The sequence below is a fragment of the Protopterus annectens genome, chromosome 8.part1 (assembly GCF_019279795.1).
Source record: "Protopterus annectens isolate FY-2018-M chromosome 8.part1, PAN1.0, whole genome shotgun sequence".
NCBI lineage: Eukaryota > Metazoa > Chordata > Ceratodontiformes > Protopteridae > Protopterus > Protopterus annectens.
The window spans coordinates 404,880,191-404,895,358 of NC_056742.1; positions in this window are offsets into that span (position 1 = coordinate 404,880,191).

Sequence of the window (15,168 nt, forward strand, 5' to 3'; positions counted from 1 at the left end):
CATGCAAACGAAATGAAATGGAAAGGAACACATTCCCTTTGAATCCCTAGAAAAGCTACCCAAATCCAGTGAAACCCAAGCTAATAAACACACACACACACACACACACACACACACACACACACACACACACACACACACACACACACGACACAACCCGAATAAATATGCCATGAGCTACTAAACCACACAAAAAGAAGAACACCAAAAAAGTTTTTTTTAAAGGAAGTAATGCCTCACCACCATTTACGAAGCTTTGTTCCCACACACCTCGACACTAACTCCATAGTTGCACAACTGTGGAGAAGTCAGCAACTCTACAAATTGTGTTATTTGTGGACAACATAGTTAATTCCAGTATAACAGTCTTTTCCATGCTTTAATACATGTGCTTTGTTACAGAGGACTTTTGATGGCTCTGCTCTACATATGCAACATTTAATAGAATGGCACTGAAAAGGATTACAGGTTCCCAAATCAAACTGTAACTGCACTTCAAGGAAAGCTGCAAACCTCGCAGTCCCAACTCCCTCATACACAAACCCTCCAAAGTTATGTAGAAAACCATGGACCACGTACATTAAACATAAAGTTTGGAAAATAAAAATTGAGAACTGCTATACTCACTCTGACATTTGATATATGTGGTCCAGGAAAAAGCGATTCACAGAGAATAACTGCATGAACCTGTATCTTTACATGTTCCTGTCTACATTTTTTTTCTAATGTGAGAGATGTGTGAACAGCAGTAAATAGAATACAAGTGAGGTATTACTCATCTATTTTGTATTGTCCACTTGTTAATGGTTCATGTACGACTAGGTGTCATGACAAACAATCTGAAATATGTTCCTCCCTTTTTAAATAATACAACAAAAGCATAAAGCTATAGTCTTAGGGATGATGCCTGTGAAACCTCACCTACTTCTTTTTCTGCATTTTGTCCATTGTCAGTGGTGCCAATGCCCCCTCATCACTGATTGGTGACTCAGGGTGGAAAGTTAGAGAAAGAAGACCTGTACAGCTATGAGCAGTGGATCACTTGGCTCATGTGTTGCTGAAGAACACAGCTACCTGCAAGGACTAATGTGACTTACAGGACACAACAATACTTTGAATGCACTTTGCAACCCTGCGTTACTACCAAGGTTCTGCCTGTCTGATGATCATTGTGCCTTTAATCACCTACAGAGGTGTACCCCCTGAGGGCATGGCTAGGGTGTCATGGGTGACAGGTGTTGGCCCCCCCCATCCCCCTCAAGGTGAGGCAAAAACAGAGGAGCCTCTGCCACCTCAGACCACCAAGCTGGGAAGTCCAGCTGTGCTGTGTGGGGTGGGAGGCTTGCTCCTGGGCCCTGTGTGTCTTCCCAGATGGGAGGTTGAGGTTGTAAGTCTGGCCCACTCCCCAGAGGTTGTCAGTGGTTCACTGCTTGGCTGTCCTTCCAATGTATATGGTGGGACATTCTCCTGTCCTGTTCCCAACCCTGGATGGTGTTAGATCTTCCTACTCCTGCTCCTCCCAGAGTTTGGTTATGCTGTTCCCATGGCACACATGTAAGGTCCTCCTTCTGGGGACAGCACCTGGGCTCATGGGATGGGTACCGGTTCCCCTTCATGATTGGCTTGGAATGTGACCTCAGATCAGATATGTTGACCCGCTAAATTTAAGCATATTACTAAGTAGAAGAAAAGAAATTAACCAAGATAGGTCGGGTGGCACGCACAATGTCGGGGTTATCCTATGAGCTAGGCTTGTAAAGGCTCCAGGGCCATTAGCCTAGTACACACCTATAAACCTATAAGAGTCCCTCAGTAATGGTGAGAGAAGAAGGAGGATCCAAGCACCAACTGCCTGCCCAGGAAACAGGCATGGAAAATGTGATGTACAGACATCTTCCCAGTGCCACATGAGGCCCAAACCCTTGTGATCAAGGCTTAGCCCGTGGATGGTGTGAGAACAGCAGTGGTCCCAGACGCACTGAGGTCAGATCTTCTTTTAGTCAGGTTGTTTTGTGAATGCAGCCCAAAGTGGGAAGTAAACTCCATCTAAGGCTAAACACAGGCGTAAGACCAATAGTTAACAAGTACTAATAATGTAAAGCTGAAAAGTACTTTGAAGAGAGCGTTCAACAGTGCATGAAACTGTCCAGAGGTAAACTAATGGGATCAGTGCAGTCCAACTAATAATGGCTTCCCAAGATAATGGACTATGTACATGTTGGTTTACAAAGTCTATGTAACAAATGGGAGAAAAAGACAAATGTAGGTTCTGTGAAGCAGAACTGAAAACATTTGCACATCTTGTTTCTGAGTGTGATACATTCATGACTGAAGGTCTGTACAACGAAAGATACAATATAGCATGACTTTTGCATTGGGGATTATGCAAAAACTACAGAGGTAGTGGAGAAGGATTGGAAACATGAGCTACAAAACATTAGTTTGAGGGTGATGAAGTTTATATGATATGCAATCACCCATACGGTTGGTTTAGACTTTGATTTCCATTTTCCAGTAATCGCTTTTTGGCAGCCACCACAATTAAACTCAGCAAGGCCTTACTATGTCTAGGCAATTCCAATTCTGTATTGCAGCTCAAAAATAAAAATAAAAAAAAACATTTCCTTAGTTAAACCAATTTGCTCACCTAGTATTTCTGACAGGGTACCCCTAATTGCAGTCATCCCTATCAGCAGACTCTCCTTTCTCCATTAGCTTAGATCTTAGAATACTTTATGCTACTTTATGAATGTAATATTCTGCATGGTTATTGTCGTTTTTCTTAAGGATCTGCATCCAAAATCCCAGTCTCTTCTTGTTTCTTGAGCTTCCTCTCTGTTTCATCATCATCATCCATTTCCACTTTGAATTATAGCTTTCTGCTTGTACTAAGTATAGGAGCCTTAACTGTGTAGCTCTAAAATATCCCTTCAAATCAGGTAACCCCAAACCACGTTGTTCTAGAAAAAAACAGTGGGAATTGTAGGAGCAAGACATGAGCAATAATGTTTTGGAGCTTGAATAAGGTTTAAGGGAAGGCAGGAATTGAACGACCTATGTAATATGCAATTGACAATGACTGTATAGAAGATTATAAGTGATGTATAATGTTTGCAACTGAAAATATGTCAGAGTGGTTTGTTTTCATTTATATAAATGCATGACTGCTTAGGTCATTAGTGATAATTCAATAAAAATGATTTTTGTTTGAAAAAGTATGAAGTCACCCATTACCAACAGTTCAAACAAAAACAGATGTGAGAAAACTAAATATAGTAGTTCAAGAAAAAAGACAAAGGTAGCAACAAAATTAAAATTGCTACACCCAGCAATTGCAGTGTCCTATATACAGGGAGACATAAAATATATAAAATACCAGGATTTAGAATCAGCAATGAGAACAATGGGGAAGACAGATACCCAGACAGTTGTAACAGTAGAAGGAACAAAAGGATTATCAAAACATAACAAAAAATAATTTGTAGTCATACTTAAATATGCTAACATTGAGTGTAATCAATCCCATATGAACTGCAGAAGAAGGCAGTTTTGGCACATTATGAGTCCTGGGAAGAGCACTCTTGGCTAACATTAAAGACAAAAACAACACTAATTTCATGGGTTCTAATCTTACTCTGACTTACAAATAGGGTCCATTCCTGTTTTGATATTATAAACTCAAAACATTTGGAGAATTTAAACCTGGGGTGACTTTCCTCTATGGCTACTGTTGTTATTTAAGGTGGCTTTTGCTCTGTGACTAAGGTGAAGGTATATCCATGCAAATATAAATGAAAATAACCCTAACTGCAAACTATGGCTTCTGTGCCTTTCTATCTGAAAGTAATGCTTTGCATACGTTCGAGCGATCTGTTGCCAGAAATGCTATGTGTTTGAAGTGACCCTTATGCCTTTGCAGTAAAGTAACTCTAAAAACAAGTAGGACTGTAGGTACAACAAGCAAAGTTTATTTAACAGGATCTGTGTAAGGTATAATTTGATCTGAATTGGTGCAGTCTGTTTTTACAAGATTTTATCAATGGTCTCCATCCAAACTTATCTTTTATAATAAGGCTTCTAGGTGGTTTTGTGATTGCTCAAATATCTTTAATGAATATCAGCTAGAGCGTCTTCTGCGTGGAGACATGCGTGAATGGGCGTACCTTCGTTGAAGGTTGTGCATCAGGCCTGGCAAGCCGGTACGTAAAAATCAACTGCCAATCATTAGCGGACCAGAGTTCCACTGTGGCGACCCCTAACCGGGAAAAGCCAAAAGACACAAAGTATATCGAAAAGACTGCTAATGCCGATTCAGTCTTTAGGTGGTGGCCCATTCTTTGAAGCAGGAGCCTTTTTTGAGGTCAGAGGACATGATTCAAATCTATGCTTTCTGAAACAGAATTCCACTATACTCAGAGTTTGCCTATGACCTTAAAGTCTCTGCAACACTTTCCTTAAACTGATGTCAAGTTCATTCTGTGTCCTCACCAGTGCAATTACATCATTGTTTATTTCTTCTAAATCTGCTGGATTTTATTTTGTAAAATAATTTTGTAAACATTTACATGGATTGTTGATGCTGAAATGTCCTTGTCAAGATATTTAATTATTTAAATAATGTTGTAAAACAAAAATCTGTGATAGACAAACACCAAGAAGAGTTTACTGAACTATATAAATGCAAGGGAAAAACTGAAAAACGTCCATGTAAAACTACTTATTGATAATCAACACAATGATTTTGATTCGGCCTAATTTAGTAATTAATGAGACTCTCGCTTTCTTCGGATGTTGATCAGAATCATTTAGCAAAGTGATTCATTTTGCCATGAGAGTAACACTAACTGCCCATAGGTTCCCATCGGAGAAATTGCTACCTTGTGCCTATAAACTGAATTAGTCCTTTTTTATATTCACCCTTCGCTGGTGCTGGATGATGGACATTATTCCTTCTTAAGCCAATATGTGTTTAAAAAGTTATGTTTCTGCTCTATGGATAATGTTCTAACTGGTGTTAGTCAGATCCCAAGCCATGTGTCATACATACCTGTCATTATGACACCCATTATGAGTATTAAATGTATCAGCCTTGCAATGATCTTTTCTGGACTTTTTCTTTAGGTGGAGAGAGTATTGGTGATAGCCATCAGTTTGTTTGTTTGTTTTTGTTTGTTTACCTGTTCTGTTACATCAGCTCTTTCTAGTTTTGCTAGCACTTTCTCATCCTTGCCCCAGTATGGAAAAATACTCCTTTGTGGGGATGGTTTGCTGGTTTGATGGCTATATCTGTACATAATTTTATTTGGAAGTTTTTTTCTTTCAGTTTACTTAGGATTTGTATTATCTCTACAAAGACTGTTCATTTATCAGTTATATATTTTGTTTTACAGCACTGTTTAAAGAATTAAATATCTTGATCAACTCTAGTTTTTTACAGTGATATAGTAGCAGATATATTTTTGTCTTAATTTTAGTTTTGTTTGCTGTCATTGTAGTCATGGGGGAAGATTTTTATATCACAGTCTCAAAAAATGGTGTTGGATGTAAATTAGATAACACTGTGTGCAGCTTCTAAGTCTGTAAGAACTGGTACCAATGTATTCTTATTGTAGACTGAAATTTCTGTTTGACTTGTTCTATTGCTATAGGTTTATGGGTGAATACTAGGTTACCTACCCTGACGTGCCATTTTAACCTGAAGTTAGAATCAAACTCTAGCCCCTGTGTCTGTGAGGTAAAGACTTCAACCATTATACTAAACCTGCCCCCTACCTGTATCATTTTACTTTATTGTTTGCTTTTGGCTCTACCCATTTACAGTTTGCTTTAATTTGCAAAATTTTCTGGTTATGATCTATATTTAGCACTTTCTTGTTTGGTATGACTTCATTTTGAGAATTTCATTGTTACCATTTTGCAATATGATTAATTTTTGCCACAAGAGTAACTCTGATTTCTTTTCTTAAAAAAAAAAACAGTAACACTGATTTCCTCTTGCTCGACAAATGTTCTAATGGGAGAAATAACTGTCAATAAGTCTACAATAAGTCTACAAATTAAATTAATCCATTACATATCATATTGGTGGTGCTGCGGTAGCGTTGTCGCCTCACAGTAAGACGTTGTCCTGTTCGATTCTCAGCTAGAGCATCTTCTGTGTGGAGACATGTGTGAATGGTCATACCTTCGTTGAAGGTTGTGCGTCAGGGCTGGCAACTCGGCACATAAAAATCTACTGCCAATCATTAGCGGACCGGAGTTCCACTGTGGCGACCCCATTTTTACTATGGTGTCTTGGTCTGTTCTTCAGACTTTTCAAATGTTTTAGCATGCTAACATAACATTAGATTTTTGACAGCTTTTCTTTTCAGTTTTGTGGATATACTAATTTGTATTAGCTGAGTTGTAATTTCAGTGCTGGTATTACTGAAACTCCAGTTTTTATCCATCTGTGAGAGTGGTCTTTGCTAGGCATTACTTGTCTGACTTGCTTCTCATTATATACACTGCAGAATAAATGTTCTTTGGTCTGTGTGATTTTCTTTTAATTGAATGCGAGTTAGTTTTAGAAGTCTTCATTATCTTTGAGGGTACTCCTGATTGTCATAGTGTTTTAATCTTGATTGTAGCTTTGTGGGTTTCCTAATTGCCAAAAAACATAGTCCTTTACAGAAATTTTGATTTTTTTAATGGTCTTCCTCATTCTTATAAAATAATGTAAAGTATGGACGGTACGGAGGTGCAGCAGTAGCGTTGTTGCCTCACAGAAAGAGGTTCTCTGGTTCAATTCTCAGCTGGAGTGCCTTCTGTGCAGAGTCTGTATGTCCTGCCTGTGTTCGTGTGGATTTCCTCCGGGTGATCCGGTTCCTCCCACGTTACAAAGACATGCGTCTGGACCGTTTCCCCCCGGGCCTCCTCTGAAAATTGGCTTCATTCCAAGTCAGACTTTCCTGGTTAACAATTTTATTTATTTTATTTATTTTATTATTTATTTTACATTTGTTGACCGGGCTAGGCTAGCTGGAGAAATTTCCATTTTCAGTAGCGGCCCGGGGAGAAAAGCTCCACAGAGTGAGATACATACAGAAAATCTATCATACCAAAATAAAATAATAACAATAATAATATTGGAGTTAGTAATAGGGTTTAACAAATGTTAAATAAATAAATAAATACAAATCTGGAACCTTACAATGGAATGGAACTTCAGCAAATTGCTATCTGAACTGGATTATCCCACTACATAAGGATATTCCATATAGAGACACTGTTCTGTACCTACTAAAATAACAAAATTAAATGTATATTCTAGTTAGTAATTATTTCATTCAGAGAGAAAATTTAAAATAGTAAAATATATCCAGTCTTTCATTAACACATATTTATTAGCTGCTTATACATTCGGGTCATAAGTTCACAAAACACTGCCTGTTAACTGTTGGAAATCAATGCCATATTTATTACATTTGTGATTGAAATGTTTTGGGCCAAACACCATATAGATCTCTCAATTGCACCACTAACAGATATTTCTGAAAAGCCACACTGAATGTTTTTCAGTTTTCCTTGTAGGAGTCAAAGTACCAATTAGCACCATGGTTTTCTTGATGGTGATAGTTTGAAGAGTTACAGAGCACATCAGAATCTGGGAAACAATACAGATGACCCACTTACCAGGCTAAACAAGGATAAAATCATGGTCAGTTGCCTATTAAGAGCCAGGATTGACAAGGTCATTCATGTGCTTAGGTTATGAACCACAAGTACCAGTATGACTCAGTCATAGTCCATACAGGTGTGAATAACCTAAGACTTACCTCCCTGGACTATATAAAGAGAAAAATTAAATTATGGTGCTCTCGGGCCATGTGTCCCCTGGCTCACTTAAAAGAGACCTGGTCAAATGCATGGGTACACATATAGATTTCACCATGAGATAACAGCACTCCAGCTCCTTGAAGCCACTTGGCCTTAAGCTTGTCACAGACCCATGAATCTAAAAACTTTAGGGTCTCTACAACTGGACTTTACATCCTGCCTTTTTTTTTAATCCAGACACTTTAGAATAAGTAGGTTTTGCTTCAGATGGAGGAGGGGGAGAAGGTATTCCTCAAAGCAATCTAGATTCTTTCAAAGATATAAATGTTGCACCCAACTCAGTGCCATAGAATGATAATTTTTTTGGCTACACCACAAGTGACCTGAATTTCATTAGTAGGGTGGGTGTTTATAGGTGGAGCTTGTAGGAGTTAGATGGGGAGGATGGTAATGAGAGGCTGCAGTCAGCACACCCATACTGGGGGAGGGAATGGTTTTAGCTCACCACATGGGCAACGCCTAGCAGAAGAACTAGGAGTTATACCCAGTAGAGTTCTAGCCTACTTAAAAACCCAGGGTAATTCAGCATGTAAAGGCATGCTTCTCCTTGGAAGACAGCAATAGCAGAGCTTGGAAGAGCTGTTAATGGTGTGGGGGGGGGGGTATGAGGTAGGCCCTGTCCTGCAGGACCAGCAAACTGACCAGCTCCCTAACCACACAACTTACCCCTGGGAACAGAGGGCCAATTGGAATATCTGGACAAGACCAAATGGACTGTAAGGTTCTCACCTAACCTCGGACTGCCCAGCTCCCATCTGCTAGGAATGACTGGGCCAACTGGATGCAGGTAGAGAAGACATCAGGCAAGGTCCTACGGGTGGGGGCTAATATAATTGTTGTGAGAGGGACCAACCAATTTCAGGATATCTCAACTAAAATATTTCAATTACTCCTCTGGTCCTTGAACATTTCACACTTCCTCTTTGTGCAGCTTGTAAAGATGCCACTGGGAATGTAAAGAGCATTATTAAGCCTAGTTAGAATATGGGCTGCTATTATTGCTTCTCCATCCCCAAAATACATAAATCTCAAACAAACTATGTCTGTTTATAGCCCTGGCCACAAAAGAGTACACCACTGCACAGTGTTAAAAAAGTCAGTTTGGTTACCTGTTCTGTTCAGCAAAGGTCTAACTACTTATATGGTTTCCTTCTATTCCAATTGCCAAAGCTTAATTCCTTTCCATTCCTAGCAGGAAGATTTTCAAGCATTTAACAATGCTCAAACCTTGACTCTCAACCCTCAGAAACCACTTTTTGTTGAGCAGCTCTTGTATAACTCCATAGCAATAACAATTGCTTTGTCTTGGTTCAGACCTGTGGGAATGTATCCCACCACATAGCAGAAATACAATCACATAGACTTCCAAACACAATGTAAAGTCCACCTTTTAGAAAAAGCAAAATGTAAATGTTTCATGCCCAAGAGTATTACTTTGTATGTAAATGGAAAAGACGTTTGTACCAAGTTCAAATTTCACATTACAGGTCAATATTTCTGTAATTTAGCTAACACATTAGAGATGTGGTCAAGCCTATCACAGTACACTCACCCTACATTTCCAGATTTATACATATGCTTCTTCTTCTTTCGGCTTTTCCCGGTTAGGGGTCGCCACAGCAGAACTCCAGTCCGCTAATGATTGGCAGTAGATTTTTACGGTGCCGAGGTGCCAGCTCAATGCCCAACCTTCAATGAAGGCACGCCCATTCACGCATGTCTTTCGAATGCCACTTGACCGTGGGGAGGACATGCAGACTCCACACAGAAGGAGCTCCAGATGAGAATCAAACGGGAGAACCTCTGGCTGTGAGGCGACAATGCTACCGCTGCACCACCGCGGCTTAGATTTATACATATGCTAATATATATAAATAAAGATTCTCTTTGCTTCTTACTAGAACTGTTTTTCTTACATTTGTGCAATTTTGTCTATGCTCCTTGTAATTAGCTGATTCCAGTTAGTATCCTATTTAATATCTGCTCCTCCAATGTTAATACTTTTGTTGGTTTGATAAATTTTATTAAATGAAGTTATTGTTTTATTTTACAAAATGCGCAATGTCTTCTGTTTGGATACCTTCTATTTGAATCCACATGACTGAGCCTGAAATTGATCCTGATGGATCAGCACTCTACAAACTCAAAGAAACAAACAAACATCAGAATAAAAGACAAGGATCATTTATTTCAGTTTCTAGTCCTATGAGCATTAAGTTGTTTTCACTCACTTCCTAACAAACTGTTTTCTTTGCTTTATTTAGATTCTTACACACAGCAGTATTCTCTGGTTTCAAAACTGTTAATAACATTTTGTATCAGAAAAAAAATATATTTTCACCTTAGCATCCCACATTCTGTTTATTAGAAAGCTTAGCACTGGGTTAATTGATTTAAATGTATTGTCCTATACATTTTTTGTGAACTACCTTACTCGTGCAAGCTACCCTTAACCTTGCAACTGCTCCTAACCCCAGCTCTACATATTACCTTACAACCCCCTTTTTTAACACAACCACTACACAACATGCTTACGCACACATACACCTTACATAACCACACATGCACAAAATTACATCTATCCCCTTATCTAGCCCTTAATCTAACCCTAACTTGCAAATGCTTGCCCACACAGTCTTAAACCCTAATGCTGAAACATTTAGTATATGCAAAACTCTCAGCATTAGTAAATAACCCCACTTATCTGCAGGCAAGCAAACCTCAAACACCACATGGAAAGTTGATGCTCCCAGCATCACTATTTCCAGCACTCAAACAAAATGTCATCCAGTAACAAACATATAACTAATATGGAGAAATGCCTACTTACATATTTACATAAACTATGTTCATTGATCTGATTTGAAATGAGAGGCTGAAACGCTAACTCATCAGGATATTAGGACAGGCTGACTTTAAAGAAGGGCCAGTTAAATAGTTTCAGACTTATCCCTCTGTCTGCACCTTCCAAGTGACCACACATACCCGGGACATAAGGATAATCAGAAGAGTCCCACGAGGATCAGTATTTGGTCCAGTCTTGCTTTCACTTTGTTAATGATACAGCAATCGACTTTCTTAAAACACAAAGTGCCCTATATACTTATGATATAATACTCCTTATACCAAGAAAGAGTTCATTTCCATTTGTTTACTTTATGAACCCAAAGAAGTCACTTTACCAGTATATGCTCTCATATCACACCAAAAACAAACCCATGTCTACTGGGTTTATCTAACCACCTTGTAAAAAACGGGCTTTGTAATATTTTGGTTCACCAATGGTTAGAGAGAACCTTAGTGACCAGAAAAATGACCTACATGGTGTTTGATTCAGTCCAGAGACTGAAAAAGAATTCAGTGCTGATTATTATAATCCCCCTCCAAAAACTTTTAAAACAACATGAACTATATAAGAATCTAGACATCCTACGAAATTCTATATCATCTCTCAAATTCCATGAAAAGAGTAGTTTCAACAAAGTGTACAGACACATGAAACTATCATATAAATTATTTATTTGCATGTTTTGAAGATATGAAAGTCATGGGAATAAAAGAGTTCATACCAGAACTGGTTGAAGGAGTTAATACAATATCTGATTTATGTACTTGCTTTAATTGTTGTGATTTTAGAATATAACACATGCATCTTACAAACTAGAGTAAGCAAATTCTGTCAGATGATTTCCTTTTCCCTTCTCTCAGAACATCATTCCCTTTCTTTACATAAAGCTCACTGGCTTCTGTTAATAGCTCAAGCAACATTTAAGCTTCCTGTTTTTAAATACTCTTTCCTCTTAGCTAACACATTAGAGATGTGGTCAATCCTATCATAGTACACTCACCCTTCTCACCCTCACTACAACCCCTCCCCCCCAATTTTCGACCAGCTGCTTCAGAAACGGCCTGAAATGTGTCCGTGTTGAAGTTCATAGTGACCCATTCTTTCTCCTCTTTCCATAACAAAGTGACTCCTTAACACCTCTTTAATATTTATTGTTGTACTTGCTTTGGTGATAATGAATGTCTAACTTCAAAATGACTTCCTTTTCTGTACTAACCAGTACAGTAGAGTAGAGAATCTACTCTCTCTCTATGCTATGTTTATTTTTTTTTCTAAAGAACTAGTCATTACCTAATGTTACATTGCCTTGAATGTTATTTTCACTCCAGTCAACTCTTGGCAAGGCTACAGCAATCATCTTTGCATATGCTATATGGTCTTTTTAAGGTTTTTCTGTATATATGCCTTAGAGCTATGCTATCATTAGGCACTTTTGCCATTTAAACATTATTTTTCTAATTCTTTATGCAGATGACATAGTCATCTATACATCAAACAAATCCCACTCCATCATTCAAACTTATCTCCAGTATGACCTGCAAACCATCACCAGTGGCTAATAGGTCAGAAACTTATACTCAATCCAGAGGTGCTGAAAGCTGTTGAAGACCAGGGGGCAGTGGGAGAGATGGGCACTTAGTGATCTAAAAAGGGCAGTTTTTTAAAACTATTTGTTACCTCAACATAGGTCCACATGGGGGCATTTTAAACTTAGCCAATTTCTCTTTTGGTGCTTGAATAAATGTTTCCTGATTTGTCTTACCCTTCCCATGGCTGATAATTGTATATCAGCCCTAGTGAGAATAACTGCAATCATACCATAGATAATTTGAAGGGACCTACGTAAGGAATGCAACATTTAGGAAGTGCCTGTATTCATTAGTGTCATGAGGGTAATCCTGGGGGTGCATTTTCTATTACCCATCCTTAGATCCAAGTTGCATTTGAACATGGACAGGGATGAGCTTTCTTTTACTCAAATGCAGAATCTGTTCTGGAACAGTAGTATCCTAACTAATATTATATCTTTCTTTCCACATCATTCTGTTTATATACCTGGACTGAGAATTTCTGATATCATTTGAATTGTTGATGTTCAGTAGGTCCATCAGTACTGGGTCAGAGGATGTCTTGTATGCCAGACACAGGTCACCTCTTAGCACTACCTCTTAGCACTCTGTAGAATACAGACTATAGTGATAAGGCTTTGAGGAGGTCCATGCAAGACCTATTGTTTAGGGCTTATATCTTATTAGTAAGGTTTCTCTGTGGGCATTCCAGTTGTTACATGTGTCTGGAAAGATACATGCCAAGTGGGCATTATACAAAATGATTGACTTAATGAGGGCTTCATAAAGAGGGACAATAGCATTTCTAGATCTAGTCACAATCAATTTGTTCATAAGCTATACAGATAAAAGACTTTCTCATGAGGCTGGGCACATGTTGGTCGAAAGTTAGGTCATTGTCCACATAAGTTTCCAAATGCCGAAAAACTGGGTCAACTCTCAGAGGAGTATTATCAATTTGGTAGTTCCCTGGGATAGACAACTTCCCAAAGCATACAATAATATATTTTTTAGAGTTTAGTTTCAATTCATGATTCTGGAACCAGTTATTATTTGGGACAGACCTTCCTGCATAATGGTTAAGTCATTTGGGGATTCAGTAACTGCTCCTAGCTTGCAGTCATCTCAAACTTAGTCAGCCAAAGCCCTTTATTATTTGCTTTCATTTCTGAGAAGTAGATGCCAAACAGGAAAAGTCTCACACCAAACCCTTGGGGACTCCATTGGTGACTGGTCTCTTTCTAGAGGTAGCCTTCCCTATTTTGATCTCCTGCATCTTGTGAGCCAGTTGGCAGTCCAGATTTTCTACTATAAGTGAGTAGGGGATTGTGTTAAAATGCTTGGCCAGCTCAATGTAATGTGTTTTACCTTCATCTATTGCTTTGGTGACAAGAGTAAAGCTTAAAATTTGCCCATGATGTTGAGCCTTTTACAACCTTTCTCCCTGATTCTTGCCTTGAGAGGTTGAGAGATTAGAGTATACATTTGACTGTCCCTGATTTTGTGTCATATTTTTATTCTGTTCCTCGTAAGATTTGTGATTTTCTGGCAAATGTATGAGGATTTCAAAACTTAAATAATGATAGACATTTGAGTTTCAGACTTCTAGACTTCATATCCTTTAGAAAATGCATGCTAATGCAAAACTGGTTATTCTAGCAGCTAAGCATATAAGAACAATGTTATACTTAAAATCTGTCCCTGATTCTGGACCTTTGACCTTTTTCGCGACCCATTACATTTTTGGCCTTATCCCTTGAGCTATGAAGTTTTGAGATATAAATGAGAACTGTGAGCAAAAGCTGTTTACCACTTTCAAGCTCAACCTGCTGTATATTTTTATGTGTTCAATTAAATAAAACAGAAGTGCAACAAAAACTTGGCAACTTGAAAAATAACAATAAATAACCTAACTGAAGGCTGAAAGTCAGGCACGAAGCTTTAAGAACTTTTTTATACGCATAATAAAAATGACACAGTAAATTTATTGCGCTTTTAAATAAATTAATGTTTCTTGTATGACTTTAAAAATCTAACAAGACTGCAGACAACTTGCAGTAGTGAAAAAAATGCGAAAAAAAGAAGATTTAAGTCAAGGAAGAAACTGTATTAACCTCTTCTGAAACACAGTAACAGCAGAGTCAACGTTATTCCAGTTTCTTGCCTGAATTAAGTCTTATTTTATCATCACCACTATCATCATTATTATTGTTATGTTTACTGTTATTATTTCATAAATGACTGCCCAGAATGTACCTGGCAGGGTTGCTGCCACTTCAGATGAGGTCCACAATCCACAGAACTGCACTAGCAAGTTCAACAATATGAATGTTATTAACAGTAAATAACAGTGAAAACCATAAATTATCAGAAGCTGGAATGAAATAATGCTGTGACAGTTGTGAAAAATAATAATCATTGTCATTCCTTTATTGCCAAACACGGAACAAAAGCACTTATTTTTTACAACCGAAACTCTGTTGTTTCATTCCAACTTTGATAGTCGATAGTAAATAACAATGCAAAATACCATAGCCGGATCATGATCAAATGGGGCCCTAGGAAGGATAATAGATCAGGCCCCCCCCAGAGCAGCTCCTCCTGCAGCAACCCCCATCCTCCCCTGCAGCAGCCCCCGCCATAGCCATTCCAGTGTTCCATTACTTGACTATTTCTCCTCAGTTACCATAAACACTATTCAAACCTGTCAGTGTGCAGATTGTTTTCTTATTTACCTCTACAATGATTACAGATATTGAAATAAAACAGCACAAACACTGATAGCCATGTGCTAAACAAACAAAATAGTCTCACAATGAAAACAGACTTAGCATGAGGAGTAAACTTCTCTGCCCTTGAAACTCACATTCATTG